Raw genomic sequence first — 17,350 nt, forward strand, 5'->3', positions numbered from 1 at the left:
GCTGACCTCCCCCGCCAGCCCCCCACAAAACCACTGCACCCCCTCCCCACCCAAACTCCCTTAAAAACCAGCGAGTGCACGCACTTCTGGGCAGCGATCATCCCTGGGGCGACTGTGCTCTTCAGGCACTTGCCCAACTCTGACAGGCCCCTTGAGGGGTCTCAGCTCCACCTTCCTGCCTTTACCCCAGTAATCTCGGATTTCCCCTTACTGATTAAAATCTGTCCTGGAATACCTGCAACCCCCCCCCCCTCCCCTGTCCTTACCAGCTTTCTGCGGTAAAGACTTTCACTCACTGACTCAGTGATTCACCCCCCCCCCCCACCCACCCACCATGTGATGTTATTCATTGTCAAGGAATGTACCAAAGGGTCAATGCGGTAGGGACTCTACACTTAAAAGCAAAAGAACTTTAAGGGAAAAAAAATCAAAAGGGAAAACAAAATCACAGTCAGAACAACTGCAAGAAATATGACATTTACAAATAAAGATATTTGGGAAAACTGCTTATCACTTGTCAGCCTATAATTCCAATTCAAACAAATAATGCATCTCAGACACAATAAATCGCCTTTAGTTACTTTACTTAGTAATACCAAATGTGCGGGAAGAATCATCTCACTCTTCTGGGGAACAGGATGTCCAGTGGTGAGTTCTGAACTTCTCCTCCCCAGGTCTGTTCGAACAAGTGGTGTCCGAGTGACATTTCTACAGACTCCACGCGCTCAGGGATCAGCTTTGACTGAACGGCACAACTTACCTTTCGAGGGAGATCTTCACATAATGAAGTTTCCCAGGGGTTCCACAGATTCTAGAGGACATATCAGGGCAGGTTACTAAAATCTTAGATAAGGACGTGGGTAACAAGGAATGCAAAAAAGGAGGAAAGTGAATAGAAAAGGTGGACATCCCAGATCTTGGGCTCCATGCAGCTGACAGTATCGCTATGAATGGTGGAGTACTTAAAATTGGGATGAAAGGCATTCGATAATGGCTCTCCATCTATGTGGCCCAAATCGGAAGGTTAGGACCAGAACCCACACATTCAGTCCTGAATTTAATTAACTGCAGCAATGACCCCCAATCCAAGCCCTGCGGAGTGTCAACTCGCTGGTGCCTCATTCAGTCAGATTAGCGTTTGAAGCCAGTCTCACAGCGAGAACACTTGGCTGGTTCTTTCTCAATGCAAAAACATTGATGCGGCATCAGGTCACAGGACATTTTAAAGCATTTCCCACAGACTAGGCATTTCAAGGGTCTCTCGTCAGTGTGAACTCGCAGGTGTCTCAGCAAAGTCTGCTTGCTTTTAAAACTCCTCTCACATTGAGAACATTTATAAAGTGTCTCACACCAAGTCGGGAAGGTTCTTGTGTGACCGCAAGTTGGATGGACAAGAAAAGTCCTTGGAGCAGCTAAGCGGTCATACCCCAGTGTGAAGTTGCTGGTGTTTGTGCAGGTGACCTGATCTCTTGTACCCAATCCCACAGCGAGAGCACCTGAATGGTTTCTCCTCAGTGTGAATGCGTTGATGGCACATAAGGTCTCCGGCACTTTTATAGCACTTCCCACAGTCTGGGCATTTAAAAGGTCTCTCTTCAGTGTGAACCCGCTGGTGCGTGAGCAGGTGGGTGGACTGAGTAAACCCCTTCCCACACACTGAGCAGATGAATGGTCTCTTCTTGGCATGAGTCAGCTTATGTAGCTCAAGCCCGTTGTTGGTTTTGAAGCTCTTCTTACAACTTGAACATGTAAAAGGTCTCTGCTTGGTGTGAACTTGCTGGTGTTTCAGCAGGTGAGATGACCGAGGGAATCCTATCCCGCACGTGCTGCAGGTGAATGGCCTCTCCCCAGTGTGAACCCGCCGGTGTCTGCTCAGGTTCGATGAGCACTTGAACCGCATCTCACAGTCAGAGCAGCTGAATGGTCTCTCGCTGGTGTGGACAGTTTTATGACACACCAGTAACCTTGCACTTTTAAAATGCTTCCCACACTCGGTGCATTTGAATGGTCTCTCATCAGAGTGAACTTGCTGATGTATCCCAAGTTTGTATGAGGCAGTGAACCCCTTTCCACACACTGAGCAGGTGAATGGTTTCTCCCCGGTGTGGTTGCGTTGATGAACTTGCAGTTCAGACTGGCATCTGAATCTCTTCCCACAGTCCTCACATTCCAATGGTTTCTCCATGATGTGGCCTCTATTGTGATTCCAAAGGTTGGATGATTGGTTGGAGACTCACACACAGAAAACACACGTACAGTTTATCCCTGCTGTGATCAGTGTGATTTCTTATTTCAGTCTGTGTAACCGTTTCAAACTTTTACCTTGGTCAGTTCATCGGAACATACTGTGTCGATAGTGTGTGTGTCTCTGTGCGCTTCCAGTTAAACCGATGCTTGACATCTCTCTGGCAGATGGAATATACAAACATTTCTCCTTTCACATTCAAAGGCCAATGAGATTCAAATCATTCTCTGACAGAAATCCTTCCCATCAAATATCCTGGAAAAGGAAATGACAAATTTCATCACTGTAAGAAATGGATAGAAATTCAGAGAATTCCAGTTTCTATAGATCACCATTCGTTCCCATGTCATCCCAAAGCCATAAATCCCTCCCTTTTTCTCCTCCCTGTGCTGAAATCCCAGTGAAGTGCTGAATAGATCCTTGATCACTGGAGGGATCAGGTTTGTGGTAAAAATGCAGGGAAGTAGATAACAGGATTGTCATCTCAGCCCTGATTCTATTTGAATGGCAGAGGAGTCTTGAGGGGTCAAACAGCAGTTCCAACCTGTTACCATCTGATATTGTCGAATGTTTTCCCAATCCTTTTGACCAATTCATAACAGCCAGAGATAGTGAAATAATTCACTTCAGTCATGATTGATGATGAAACATTAATCTAAAAGTCACTGACGAACCACAGAACAGCAGATGTCACCCTGTTCGCCAAAACTGACTGCAAAGAGAATTTATGAACAAATGTGAAAGGAATTTCACCAAACCTCCCTGTTTAGTTTCGGGTTCCCTACCTTCTGATTGCAATGGTGACTTCATGGTTTACTGAGATGGAAGCTAAAAATATTCATAAATTATTGAAGGAGACTGGACTCATTCAGAGAATGGCTAATAAAGCAGGTACCATTCTGGGCCTTATAAGTTGAGATACAAAGTTCAGGTGCATCGATGTGACGTGAAACCTCATAAACAAACACTCGTTCAGTTACAGCGAGAGTAGCCAAATTTGGGCACTTCCCTTTATGAGAGATAGGCCAATACTGGAGACACTGAAAACAAGAAACGCTGCAGGTCACATTGGGTCAGATTTCATCCTTAGCAAGCTAACGTTTCAAATCGAGATAACTCTATTTTGATTGTTACATGAAGTACCTTTCTCCTCAGCACACCAACTGACCACCCCCACCCGCTGCCACCCCGCACCCCCAGTGTTGCATAAACGCTGCCTCTTTCCACACTTCACGTCAGCTCTGATGAAGAGTCTTCTCGAGGCCAATGAGATTCAAATCCTTCCGTGATGGAAATCTGTCCCTTCAAATATCCTGGAAAGAAATGCAAGTTTCAAGCTGAACTCCAATCCTGTTACTTACCAAGTTTGAGACTCCAGGATCAGTAATTCAAACACCTTATTCAGTACTAGAAGCCGAGCTGACTCTCTGTCCTCGACAGTACATTGGACTGACCCATCAATCGCAATAAACATGCAACTCCTGTGGGTCCCCAGTCACTTACACAAGGTCAGCTGATGGATAGATCCTTGGCTATCCTCAGCTTGATCACCGGGGTCTCCAGTCCCAACCCTGCCTTTATATCAGTATTCCCTCACTTTTCTACACGGTAGTGATCCAGCTCTAGCTGCTGGCTGTCCTATTGTTATCTCTGCGAGGTGTTGACAGGAAGTAAGGAAAAGGTTGCTAGAATTTCTCTAATCTGCGACTTACACGGACAGAACTATCTGCTTCCCAGCAGTTCCTTTACTTCAGTCGTGTTCTCATTGAAGCTGTCTCCTGTCTGCTGTCAGTTCTGTTATTTCTGACTGTTTCACAATTATAGATCTAAACAGATCAGAATCTAATCTATTCATTCATTCATTCAGTCAGATTAAAGTTTCTCTTGTGGCGAATGATCAGTTTCACATTTCCAATGAGACGAGTCTGTGCAATGGAATGTCTTATCAGTGTTGCCACGGCAACCTGTCTGCAGGGAAGAGCCCGTTTTGAGTTTCAAACTCAGAATAAACCTCTCCTTCCAGTAGTACTCATCCTGTCAGAACAGTTCACCTCAATGTCTCTCAGCCACATGAGAGAGACAATTTTATTTTAAAAACACACGAGTGGTTTGTGTGAGGGACGAACTTACAAGGAAAGTGGTGGACCCGGTTACAGTTACAATGTCTAAAAGACATTTCAATAAGTACATGAATAAGAAATGTTTGGAGGGATATGGGCCAAGAGCAGGCGGGTGGGATGCTTAGTCTGGGATTATGGTCGACATGGACTGGTTAGGCCGAAGGGTCTATTTCCGTGTTGTATGATTCCACAAAACCTTTTAATTAAAAAGGACAAGTTTAAACTTGTGAGCCTGTTCTTCCTTTTAAATGAACTTGTTAATCGTTAGTGAGGCTGTCCTCAGAATACTGAGCCAGGGTTTTAACATTTTACAACAGCAATGATGTCAGGGCCTTGCAGTGGGTGAAGCCAAGACTCACTCAGCGATCACCTCTGATCACAGGCCACAACACAACACAAGGAATACCTTCACCACACCGACTACAGCAGTTCAGGAAGGCAAAATCTTCTCCACAGCTAGGGTTGCAGTGCGATGAGATTTCAACTTTCCAAACATGGACTGGGAATGCCATTTTGTCAATGGCTTGGATGGAAAGAAATCTGTTAAGTATGGACAAGAACATTTTCTTATTCGATATGTGGATGTACATCAGAATCAAGTACAAACAGAAACAGACCCTTCAGTCCAATTTGGTAAAAACAATGACTGCAGATGCTGGAATCCAGATTCTGGATTAGTGGTGCTGGAAGAGCACAGCAGTTCAGACAGCATCCAGGTAACTTCGAAATCGACGTTTCGGGCAAAAGCCCTTCATCAGGAATAAAGGCAGTGAGCCTGAAGCGTGGAGAGATAAGCTAGAGGAGGGTGGGGGTGGGGAGAAAGTAGCATAGAGTACAATGGGTGAGTGGGGGAGGGGATGAAGGTGATAGCTCAAGGAGGAGAGGGTGGAATGGATAGGTGGAAAAGGAGATAGGCAGGTAGGACAAGTCCGGACAAGTCATGGGGACAGTTACTGAGCTGGAAGTTTAGAACTAGGGTGAGGTGGGGGAAGGGGAAATGAGGAAACTGTTGAAGTCCACATTGATACCCTGGGGTTGAAGTGTTCCGAGGTGGAAGATGAGGTGTTCTTCCTCCAGGCGTCTGGTGGTGAGGGAGCAGTGGTGAAGGAGGCCCAGGATCTCCATGTCCTCGGCAGACTCCCCCTCCCACTCTTCCGAGGACATGGAGGTCCTGGGCCTCCTTCTGCTGTGCTCTTCCAGCACCACTAATCCAGAATCGCTTCAGTCCAATTTGTTCATTCTGACCAGATATCCCAAATATATCTAGTACCATTTGCCAGCACTTGGCCCATATCCCTCTCACCCCTCCCTATTCACGCACCCATCCAGATGTCTTTGACATGTTGTAATTGTACCAGCCTCCACTACTTCCTCTGGCCGCTCATTCCATATACGTACCACCCACTGCGCGAAAAAGCCGCCCCTCAGGACCTTTTTAATTCGTTCCCCTCTCACCCTACTCCTTGACTCAAATGCACTGACCAAAGGAAAGCATACCAAACACATTCTTCACTATCCTATTTACCTGCAACTCCGCTTTCAATGAACTATGAATCTACGCTCCAAGGTCTCTTGGTTCAGCAACACTCCCCAGGACCTTATCATTAAGTGTCTAAATCCTGGCGTGATTTGCCTTTCCAAAATGCAGCACCTCAAATTTATCTAAATTAAACACCATCAGCTACTCCTTGGCCTACTGGCCCACCCGATCAGAACCTGTTGTACTCAGGACATACTCAGGACATATTTTGCTGTTCACTACACCTCCAATTTTGGTGTCTCCTGCAAACCTATTAACTGTACCTCCTATGTTCACATCCAAATCATTTTTATAAAATGATGAAAAGCAGTGAACCCAGCACCAATCCTGTGACCAGCATACCACTGGTCACAGGCCTCCTGTCTGATAAGCAACCCTCCACCACCACCCTCTATCTTCTACAGAGCTAGTTCTGTATCCAAATGGCTAGTTCTCCCTGTATTCCAAGTGGTCTAACCTTGCTAACCAGTCTCCCACGAGGAACCTTGTCGAACGCCTTAATGACATCCATATAGATCACATCTACTGCTCTGCCCTCATCAATCCTCTTTATTACTCTTTAGAAAACTCAATCAAATTAGTGAGACATGACCTCCCATACACAAAGCCATGTTGACTATCCCTAATCAGTCCTTGCCTTTCCAAATACATGTCAATCCTGTCTCTCAGGATTCCATCCAACAACTTGCCCACCACCGATATCAGGCCCACCGGTCTATAGTTCCCTGGCTCTTCCTTACCGCCCTTCTTAAACAGTGACACCATATTAGCCAACCTCCAGTCTTCCGGCACCTCACCTGAGACTACCGATGATATAAATATCTCAGCAAGGGGCTCAGCAATCACTTCTCTAACTTCCCACAGAGTTCCAGGATACACTTGATCATGTCCCAGGGACTTATCCACCTTTATGTGTTTGCAGACATCCAGCAACTCCTTCTCTGTAATAAGGACATTTTTCAAAATGTTGCTAATTAATTCCCCACATTCTTTATCGTCTATACACGTTTCCACAAGAAACACTACTGCAAGATACTAATTTAGTATCTTCCCCCATCTCCTGCTGTTCCACACATAGGAAGTCTTTGGTGATCTTTAAGGGGCCTTAGACTCTCCCGAGCCACCCTTTTCTCCTTAATCTGACTGTATCATCACTGATGATGTTAAGGTGACCTCTCAAACTACGTTTCAGTTACAAATAAAAAGTCCCAGCCTCTCCTAATAAACACAAACCCTCCAATTCCAGCAACATCCTGGGAAATCTCTTCTGAACCCTCCTCAGCTTAATAACACCCTTCCTATAACAGGGAGACCAGAACTGGACACAGCACTCCTGTAGAAGGAATCTAAAAGGGAACATAAAAGTGTGCAGCTAAGCAAGTGGACAAGTTATGTGCTAACCGCACACGGTTCCAGTTAAGGGAGAACATAGAATATTCTTAACCACACACAACTGATGTTCCAAGATCTTAAGGCCTATTAAAGGGAATAAATGTTGCTAAGGCTTAAAATCGAGATGTTAGAATCAGAATGCCTCCCGTGTGGAAACAGGTCCTTCGGCCCAACAAGTCCACACCGACTCCCCGAAGAGTAACCCACCCTCACCCATTCCCCTACATTTACCCCTGACTAATGCACTTACCCTACACATCCCTGATCACTATTGAGAAAGTCTATAGCCTTAAAAGTTGTCCTTAAATATTTAGACTAAATGTAAAGCTGAATTATAGAACACATTTGCTGCACACGAGGCCAGGCAAGGAGAGGTCAGGCCACAAAAGAGGGAGCCCAGGATGTGCAGAAGATAAAAACATCTGTTCTCACCAAGTGATAACAGGATGCTCTAAGGCAGTGAAGGACATTCACCTTAACATCAATGAATCTGAGTAAACAGGACACCGAGTGATAACATTCATGTATGTTCACTTGTGAAACTAATGACAGTGTTTGATCACCTTGTAAGCATGTCAAAAGCTTTGTAATTAACGGCCATGTGCTAGCAATTATAATGGATTCTTCTTCAGCCAGTTGATAATTAGATTAGATTCACTGTAGGAATCAGTAGGAATCCACAATTCAGTGTGGAAACAGGCCCTTTCGACCAGCCAGTGTACACCGACCCTCCGAAGAGCAATCCACCCAGACCCATTTCCCTCTGATGAATGCACCTAACACTATGGGCAATTTAGCATGGCCAATTCACCTGAGCTGCACATCTTTGGACTGTGGGAGGAAACTGGAGCACCAGGAGAAAACCCACGCAGATACGGGGAGAATGTGCAAACTCCACACAGGCAGTCACCAAAGGCTGAAATTGAACCTGGGATTCTGAGGCAGCAGTGCTAACCATGCGCCCCTAGCTCTTTGTGCTTACTTGCTATGGATTGAATGTTTTGAATTTAATTGCATTTTGGGACTTGATAATGATTTTGAGTGGCCATCGCTGATTATGAAGTGCAAACTCTGTAGAAGGAAATATTGATGAAGCTTTAACTTACTTGTTGTTCTCACAGACCATGACTGCCCCACTGTTAACTCTAACTTGTCAGATCTTATGGCTTAATTGAATTTGAATCAGAACCCTGAAAGGAAAGTATGTTGAATTTGAGACTAAGGAGTTATTTAAAATACAACCTTACGGTAACGTTTCACCCTCAGGTACTTAATGATTCTGTTCTGAACATAAAAAGCAGGAGTCTTCTCCGAGCTAAAAAAAATTCTAAACCGAACATTAAAGAGATTCTGACACAATCTGTCAGGAAGCCATGTTATGGTCAAAGTTTGCCCTCTTCACTAAGAAGCCATTTTGTAAAACAACGGATTCTGACATGTTTCCTGTGCAAGATGACCTTACGACCTCTCCCATGTAGCTTAGGCTGGTACCACTTTATGATAGGGACTTACCTCACTAACAGGTGCCGGACTCGGCTGGATTTGTTTTTCCCACCTGAGGGATGGCTAAGGGCCTGCAGGAGTGATCAGTTAAGTGCACATAGACCTGTCAATTAATTTATCTTCCTTACAAATTATTGCCTTTCCACTGTCTGTCTAATTAAGAACATGCAGTATTTTTGTAAAATTCTGCACAAAAGAAGCCTGATTCTGATCGAAGAGGGGGCAGCCTGTGAGAGCTCTTAAAAGGAAGAGATAGTACCCTACTCTCCTCAGGTTTTAGAACCTTAGCTAGCCTGGCTTATGTTGTAATGGTGATGCCATTAGTAAATGAAGGGAAAGACTAAAATTAAACTAAACGGTCTGTCAGAGTTTTTTATTCCAGACGACCAAAGAGTACGATCTCCGGGACGAACCAAGTGAGGCTTACAGGTCGAGTCCATTTGGGATTCCTTTGGCCATCTCAAATCTGTACTTTAACACTATGGGCAATTTAGTGCAGCCAATTCACCCTAACCTGCACATCTTTGGACTGTGGGAGGAAACCGGAGCACCCGGTGGAAACCCATGCAGACACGGGGATAATGTGCAAACTCCACACAGACAGTCGCCTGAGGCTGGAATCGAACCTGGGACCCTGGCGCTGTGAGGCAGCAGTGCTAACCACTGAGTCACATGCCATCCTCATATCTGACATCTCTATGTATTTTCTTTACGCAGAGAGTGGTGGGTGCATGAGTTGCACTGCCAGCGATGATAGTAGAGTCAGAGACATTAGGGACATTTATGCAATTCTTGTCTCGGCACATGGAAGATAGTACAATGAAGGATCTTACAGTAGCATAAGAAGCCAGCACAACATAGAGGGCTGAAGGGCCTGTAGTGTTCTATGTTCCTCAATTTCCCTCTGACTATTGAGAGGTCTATAGTACAATCCCATCAGGTTGAATGGCCTTCATTGTCACAATGATCATTCGTTTTTTTCATATCTAAATTTCAATCCATACATTTTCACTGGACATTTTTTTGGAAATATCTTCTCTAGTTGCAGCTGTGATGTTTTCCTTAATGAAAAATGCCACTTTCCCTTCTCTTTTGCCTCTCTTTCTACCCTTCCTATAGAAACTGAAACCCGGAACACTGAGCTGCCAGTCTCATCCATCCCTCAGCCAAGTTTTTCTAATAGCTATAATTACCCAATCCCATGATCCCAAACATGCGTAGTTCATCAGCTTTACCTGTAAGACCGCTTGCACTTAGAGTTTAATTCTACAGAGTTACTTCATTCTCTGACTAGGCCTTAGCTTCCTTCTGTAATTACCAGTGTTCTTTTCATACTCAAAACCATCTTCACCTGTCTTTCTATATACTCTGCTCCTTACGATCCCTCCAACCCTTCTCTCTCAGAGTTTGCAATCTCCCTTCATAGAATTAGCTAATGTTCTTGTTCCAAACATTGTCCCTTTCCAGTACCAGTGAAACCCATCCATTTTGAACAGGTCTTGTCTACCCCAGAAAAGTGCCCAATGATCTAAGAATCGGAATCCCTGAACATGACACCTCCACCTCTGCAGCCACTGATTTAATCTCCTTTAATCTTTTATTCTTTGCCTCATTTGAATTTGGCATTGGAAGTAAACCAGCAATTACTACTTTTGAGGTTCTCTTTTTTTAAAATCTTCTACTTAACCTCTTATCGACCATAGAAAAAGTGCAGCAGAGAACAGACCCTTGGCCCGCGATGTTGTGCCGAGGATTAATCCTAATATAAAATAAAATAACCTAACCTACGCACTCCTCAATTCGCTGCTATCCATGTGTATGTCAGGCAGTCGCTTAAATGTCTCCAATGACTCTGCTTCCACCACTACCACTGGCAATTCATTCCATGCATTCACAACTCTCTGCATAAAGAACCTACCTCTGACTCTCCTCTATACCTTTTTCCAAACTATGACCCCTTGTGCCAATCAGTCCTGCCCTGGGGAAAAGTCTCTGGCTTTTGACTCTATCCATGCCTCTCATTACCTTGTATACCTTGATCAGGTCTCCTCTCTTCCTCCTTCAGTCCGGAGAGAAATGTCCGAGCTTATAAGACAAGCGCTCCAGTCCAGGCAGCATTCTGATAAACTTTCTTTGCACCCTCTCCAAAGCCTCTGTATCTTTCCTATATTAGGACGACCAAAACTGGACACAATATTCCAAGTGTGGTCTCACCAGAGACTTGTAGAACTGCAGTAAAACCTCGCAGCTCTTAAACTCGATCCCCCTGTTAATGAAAGCCAAAATATCATATGCTTTCTTAGCAACCCTATCCAAGTGGGTGGCAACTTAGAGGGATCTATGCACTTGAACACCAAGATGAACATTATATTCGTTCTGTGAAGCCTAAATCTTTTCCTTAACTTCGTCATTCCTACCAATGTGTATAATAAAAACTCAAACCTTGTGAACAATAACTCCTGGTTTCTCACTCTCTCTTCTAACAATACTTTCAAAGATTTTGAGATGTCTGTAACCCTGGCACTAGGAAAGCAACATACTGTCCAAGATGCACACTCACTGCCACACAGTCTCCTGTCTGTGCTGTTGACAGGACAGTCCCCTATAACAATTATTCTTCTAAATTTTGTCAAACCCTGCCAAACATAAGATTAATTCGAGGTGCCCAAGATCTGACTGTCTCTTCTGTTTTGTTCTGAGAGAGTACCCTTTTCAACAGTACCCCGAACAGAGTATGTGTTTAGACAATAGACAATAGATGCAGGAGTAGGCCATTCAGCCCTTCGAGCCTGTTTGAGACAGGAATAGCACAGGAGACTTCTGAACTACCTTCTTACTTTTCCTGACAGTCAACCATCTATCTGACTGACTGTGCTGTTAAATTACTTAGCTAAATCTACTAGCCATCTAACTGTCTCTTATGTCTCCTCAATGTCATTAAGACTAAAAAGAAGCAGCTTGCAACCCCACCTTCTATGTAAAACAAAACTACATTTCTTTACCTGAAAAAAAAGTCCAAGCATGCAAAAAATTAAATAAAATATTGCACATTCAAATCTGAAACAAAATCAACCACATAAACGGACAGTCAAAGTAAAAAAAAGACTGCTCAAGGGGTCCAGCAGACAGCTTTCAATCTTTGATTAAAAATACCTTACTTCTGAACCATCCACATTCAGGCCTCTCCAAAAGCTCCATAAATACAACTCTGTTAATTTAAAACAAAACTCTCCTTTGCGATTTAAAACAAACATTAATGATTTTAGTTACAGAGATCATCCAGTAATAATCTTCCAAGTATCGTAGAGTCTTTGAGATGTACAGCACGGAAACAGACCCTTCGGTCCAACTCGTCCATGCCAACCAGATATCCCAACCTCATCTGCTCCCACCTGCCAGCACCCAGCCCATATCTCTCCAAACCCTTCTTATTCATATACCCATCCAAATGCCTCTTAAATGCTGCATTGTACCAGCCTCCACCACTTCCGCTGGCAGCTCATTCCATACACACACCACCCTCTTCGTGAAAAAGTTGCCCCTTAGGTCTCTTTTATATCTTTCCCCTCTCACCCTAAACCTATGCCCTCTAGTTCTGGACTCCCCCACCCCAGGGAAAGGACTTTGTCCATTTATCCTCTCGATACTGTACAGGGTTTTCTACACATATAACTTTTTAGCAAAAAAGCTTATCCATAACTGTGCCTCTCCAAAAGGACTGTTACCGTAACGTATTTCAATCGAAAGGTACCGACGAAACTCATTTGGAAAAAAAGTTTTTTTTTGCTTTTTTTGACTATAAAAGAACTAACAATGAATCAGAATAAAAATATTATACTACTAAAATGTAAGGTCCCAGGGAGTGTTGCTGAACAAAGAGACCCTTGGGAGTGCAGGTTCATAGCTCCTTGAAAGTGGAGTCACAGGTAAATAGGATAGTGAAGATGGCAATTGGTATGCTTTCCTTTATTGGTCAGAGTATTGAGTACAGGAGTTGGGAGGACATGTTGCGGCTGTACAAGACATTGGTTAGGCCACTTTTGGAATATTGCGTGCAATTCTGGTCTCCTTCCCATCAGAAGGATGTTGTGGAACTTGCAAGGGTTCAGAAAAGATTTACAAGGATGTTGCCAGGGTTGGAGGATTTGAGCAATAGAGAGAGGCTGAATAGGCTGGGGCTGTTTTCCTTGGAGCGACAGAGGCTGAGGTGTGACCTTATAGAGGTTTACAAAGTTATGAGGGGCATGGGTAAATAGCAATTGGGGTCTGGGGATCCAAAACTAGAGGGCATTGGTTTAGGGTGAGAGGGGAAAGATATAAAAGAGACCTACGGGGCAACATTTTCACACAGAGGGTGGTACATGTATGGAATGAGCTGCCAGAGGAAGTGGTGGAGGCTGGTTCAATTGCAACATTTAAGAGCCATTTGGATGGGTATATGAATAGGAAGGGTTTGGAGGGATATGGGCCGGGTGCTGGCAGGTGGGACTAGATTGGGTTGGGATATCTGGTCGGCATGGACGGGTTGGACCGAAGGGTCTGTTTCCATGCTGTACATCTCTATGACCCTAATAGCTGTAAGAAATCTAGAAATAAGCCTGATCTCAGGAGCAGCTGCAAGATCCATTGTATTCTCATCCAAAAAATGTTTTAGATTATTTTGTTCCACCAAGTATAATTACCGTGGTACAGTGGCTCAGTGGTTAGCACTGCTGCCTCACAGCACCAGGGACCCGGGTTCAATTCCTGCCTTGGGTAATTGTCTGTGTGGAGTTTGCACACTCTTCCTGTATCTGTGTGGGTTTCCTCCGGGTGCTCCGGTTTCCACCCACAATCGAAAAGATGTGTAGGTCAAGTGAATTGGCTATGCTAAATAACCCACAGTGTTAGGTGCATTAGTCAGGGTTTAAATATAGGGTAGTGGAATTGGTAGTTTGCTCTTCAGAGCGGCAGTGTGGATTTGTTGGGCCTAAGGGCCTGTTTCCACATTGTAAGGAATTGAATCTAATCTAAATTAGTTTCATTGTGCTAATTATAGCAAAAATAAGGCAGTATTGAGACAGAGAAAGTTGGACAATGACAGAGAGGTGATCAGGGAGTGCAGAGGTGAGACAAATAGACATGGATTCAGGTGTTACATACCAGCTCCATAGGCAGGACCCCCTCAGCAAGAGCACTGAAACCTTCAACTTGTCGATAAACGGTGGGAATTACTCATCTGGAAAACAATTTCAACTTTTAACTTGAAGATCTCCTAGAGCCTGTTGCTAGAAAGATATCAGAAGGACTGAAGACAGATTTAACTCTGAAGAAGATACCAGGGACACAGGGCATCTGGATCTGTGCAAACCAGAGACACCCACACATTGACAAGGATGGGAGAGTCCCTGAGAAGGGGCAGAGGAGATTTACCACAATGGTTTGAGTGAGAGATTTGATGGAGTTGTGTGATTGGTTTAGATATGGCAGTTTAAAAAAAAATTGAAGTTCCTATTGGCTGATAATAAAATGTTGAACTAACAGGTTTCTTTGGCATGTGGTCAGCAGCAGAAATGGCTTGTGACAGTTTAAGAGCGTGCTGGGAATTTCAGTCAGGCTAGATTGAACTCTGACCTCAATTAAGCTGCAACAGGATGTATTGTGATCTTCAGTTTCCTGTGTTGACCAAATCAAGTAAGGGTCATAAGGTCTCTGGACCTACTGTTACCTGACATGCCGGATAGAATGTCACTGTTTATGGCTCAGTGTAAATAATTGTAAAAAGTTAAAAATCACACAACGCCAGGTCATAATCCAACTTTAACCTGGTAATGTTTGTTTTTTTTTTGTCCAGCCCAGCCCAACACCAGCTCCTTCAAACTCATAAACATTTGCAAGTTCTTTCCCAGTAAATTTCTCGGGATGGGTTTGAAAAATTGGTGATTAGGCTTTTATCAATTCTTTGGCTGAGTGCCCGAGGCCTATCTGACAGCAGCACACAAGTCAACACAATAAGGAAACACTCCCTCAGAAGGAGAAGTTTCCAGATCCACACTGGAAAAGCAATGCCATGAAGTCCTCTTCGTAAGACAAGGAAAGGTGAGGTGAGACCAACATTGGCCACTTTGCTTGAATTTGATTCAAGCCAAATTTATCCACTCAAAGTAAGAGTTAGGATGATAGGTGAATTAAAGTTAAAGCTAAGATAAAGTGAAGTTCAATGAAATAAGTTAGATGAAATCAGTAACTGGCGCAATGAGTGTTTAATATTGAGTATTAGCACCGAATAAATGTGTTGAGTGAGTTCCCTGCCTTTAATCTGGTACACAAGGGAAGAATACCTGCAGAAAAAGGTTTGAGGTCTCCTTTTCGAGCAACAGACAGAATCTGCAGGTCCGAGGTTATGCAGTGAATACAGTGACCTGAAACTTAATACTTACATTCAAAGGCCGATAATATCCGTGATTTTGATGAAATCCAGTGATGTGATGCTTTGGTCGGAGTTTCCAGTCTGCGATCCCCTCACAAACAAGTTTGTCACATCCACGATTTGCAGAAAGGCTTTCTCACGCGCTGCGCTGCCCAGGTTCCTGGTCCGCGGGATCCTTGCCCCGAATAAGGATGGCGGCCGCGCCTGTGCATCGCGATCATTGCTGGCGGCGCCGCGGAAACTTGCCCCTAACAAAGATGGCGAAGGCAGTTTCCTTATTCTCCCCCACTCCTGACTTGTCAACTGTCCAGAGCCAAGGGACAAACTCTCTGTCCATTGCCAGGGTGCAGCTCCAGCCTCAGTTGCTTCCTGTGATAGTGTGTTGGGGAAGCAATAGTTAAAAATTGTTCTTTTGCTGTTGCTGTTGCTGAAATAACGATGCCTTTTGCTGTTCTTGCTGAAACGCCCCTTCACTCATGCCTTCGGCTGCTTCCTCTATTCAGTGGAGCCTTGTTAACCGCATTGCTCATCTGCTCATGACTCATGTGAAAACTATGGGATGTGGCAACACTTTGTCATGTGGGGTTGAGAGAGGTGTATATTAGTCGCGCACCTCAAGGCAATAAATTGTAATGTTTTTTTTTATTCCATACACGCTGGTGCTGAGTCTGGACATCTCGCAGGCTAAGCTAAAATAAATAGTTTAACGAAACTCTTGTGTGCTCCGGAAGTCGACATCAGTTTATCTCACAGCTAAAATCCCTTATTCCTGAACTATTCCAGCAGATCTCTGCTGCCCCGTCACTCTCAGAGTATTGCTCAGATCCTGATGCTCTGTTCGTATGGGATTCTGAAGTTGAAAACAATGGGAATTTCGAGTCTTTTAGTGTTCTGCCCTGCTACCCTGTGAAGGGTTCTGTGGATCTAAAACAGGTATCTCCTTTTTATGGTGGATTTGAACCCATTTCCACACAGCACTCTTTCACTACTGTCCTCCCTCTGCGATAAATTGGTACTTTAGAATCATAGTAATGTACAATACCGAAACAGACCCTTCGGTCCAACTTGTCCATGCTGACCGGATATCCCAACCCAATCTAGTCCCACCTTCTAGCGTCTTTAGCTGACTGTCCAGATGAGGTAACTGCCACTGACCATCCCTGACTGGACGCTCTACCTTTAGAAACTTTAACTCGCCGAAGTATCATTCCGAGTCGGGAATTGTTCTTGCTGCTTTTCTTGTCTGCTTTTGATATTATTTGATCCATCAAATTCTGCACCATGTTTATTTCTCTGAAAGCAATTCTTCATATTGTGAAACATTTAACACTGCCTCTCTCCCACTACAGATATCAGCAAAGATCCATCATTAGTTGTGAATAAAATGACATTTCACCTTCCTGTGGCGCTGCAGTCCACGTGGTAAAGGTGCTCCCATAATGCTGTGCAGAAAGTACTTAGCAAGTAAGTTGGGATGAAAAGTGATATTTGTCCCAAAAAATATTTGTAATTTTCACATTTTTAACATAATAGAACATAGAACATGACAGCGCAGTACAGGCCCCTTCACACTTTGAATTTGCACTGATCTGTGGAACCAATCTGAAGCCCATCTATCCTACATTATCCAAAAGTGTATGGCAAAATCTGCCAGCTTCAATGAAATGAGGACCATCTCGCTTTTCCTAAGGGTGGCACAGTAGCTCAGCGGTTCACACTGTTTCCTCACATCGACAAGGACCTGGGTTCGATTCCAACCTTGGGCGACTGTCTGTGTGGTGTTTGCACATTCTCCCCGTGTCTGTGTGGGTTTCCTCCGGATGCTCCGGTGTACCCCCACAATCCCAAGATGATATTCTTTTTTCCTCCCTTGTTTAGTCAATGCCCATTTAAATGCCCTTAAAGTTGACGAGTCTACTAATGTTGCAGGCAGGGCGTGCCACACCACTACTACTGACTAAGGAAACTACTTCTAATATCTGTCCTCGATATTACACCCCCCAATTTAAAGCTATGTTCCCTCATGCTAGCCATCACCATCAAAGGAAAATGGCTCTCATTGTCCACCCTATCTAACCCTCTATTTATCTTATATGTCTCAATTAAGTCACCTCTCAACTGACTCCTCTGCAACAAAAGCA

General features: G+C 44.1%; 1 long non-coding RNA gene across 1 annotated transcript; it reads right to left on the reverse strand.

Moving 5' to 3' along the window:
* Nucleotides 1-567: 567 nt before the first annotated feature.
* On the reverse strand, nt 568-16,611 carry LOC140460461 (uncharacterized). Its single transcript, XR_011954106.1, has 3 exons — nt 15,220-16,611; nt 13,943-14,018; nt 568-2,500 (listed from the first exon to the last, which is right to left on the reverse strand). It is a non-coding gene; the product is annotated as an uncharacterized lncRNA (long non-coding RNA).
* Nucleotides 16,612-17,350: the final 739 nt, after the last annotated feature.

This window comes from Chiloscyllium punctatum, chromosome 36, assembly GCF_047496795.1.
Source record: "Chiloscyllium punctatum isolate Juve2018m chromosome 36, sChiPun1.3, whole genome shotgun sequence".
Taxonomy (NCBI): domain Eukaryota; kingdom Metazoa; phylum Chordata; class Chondrichthyes; order Orectolobiformes; family Hemiscylliidae; genus Chiloscyllium; species Chiloscyllium punctatum.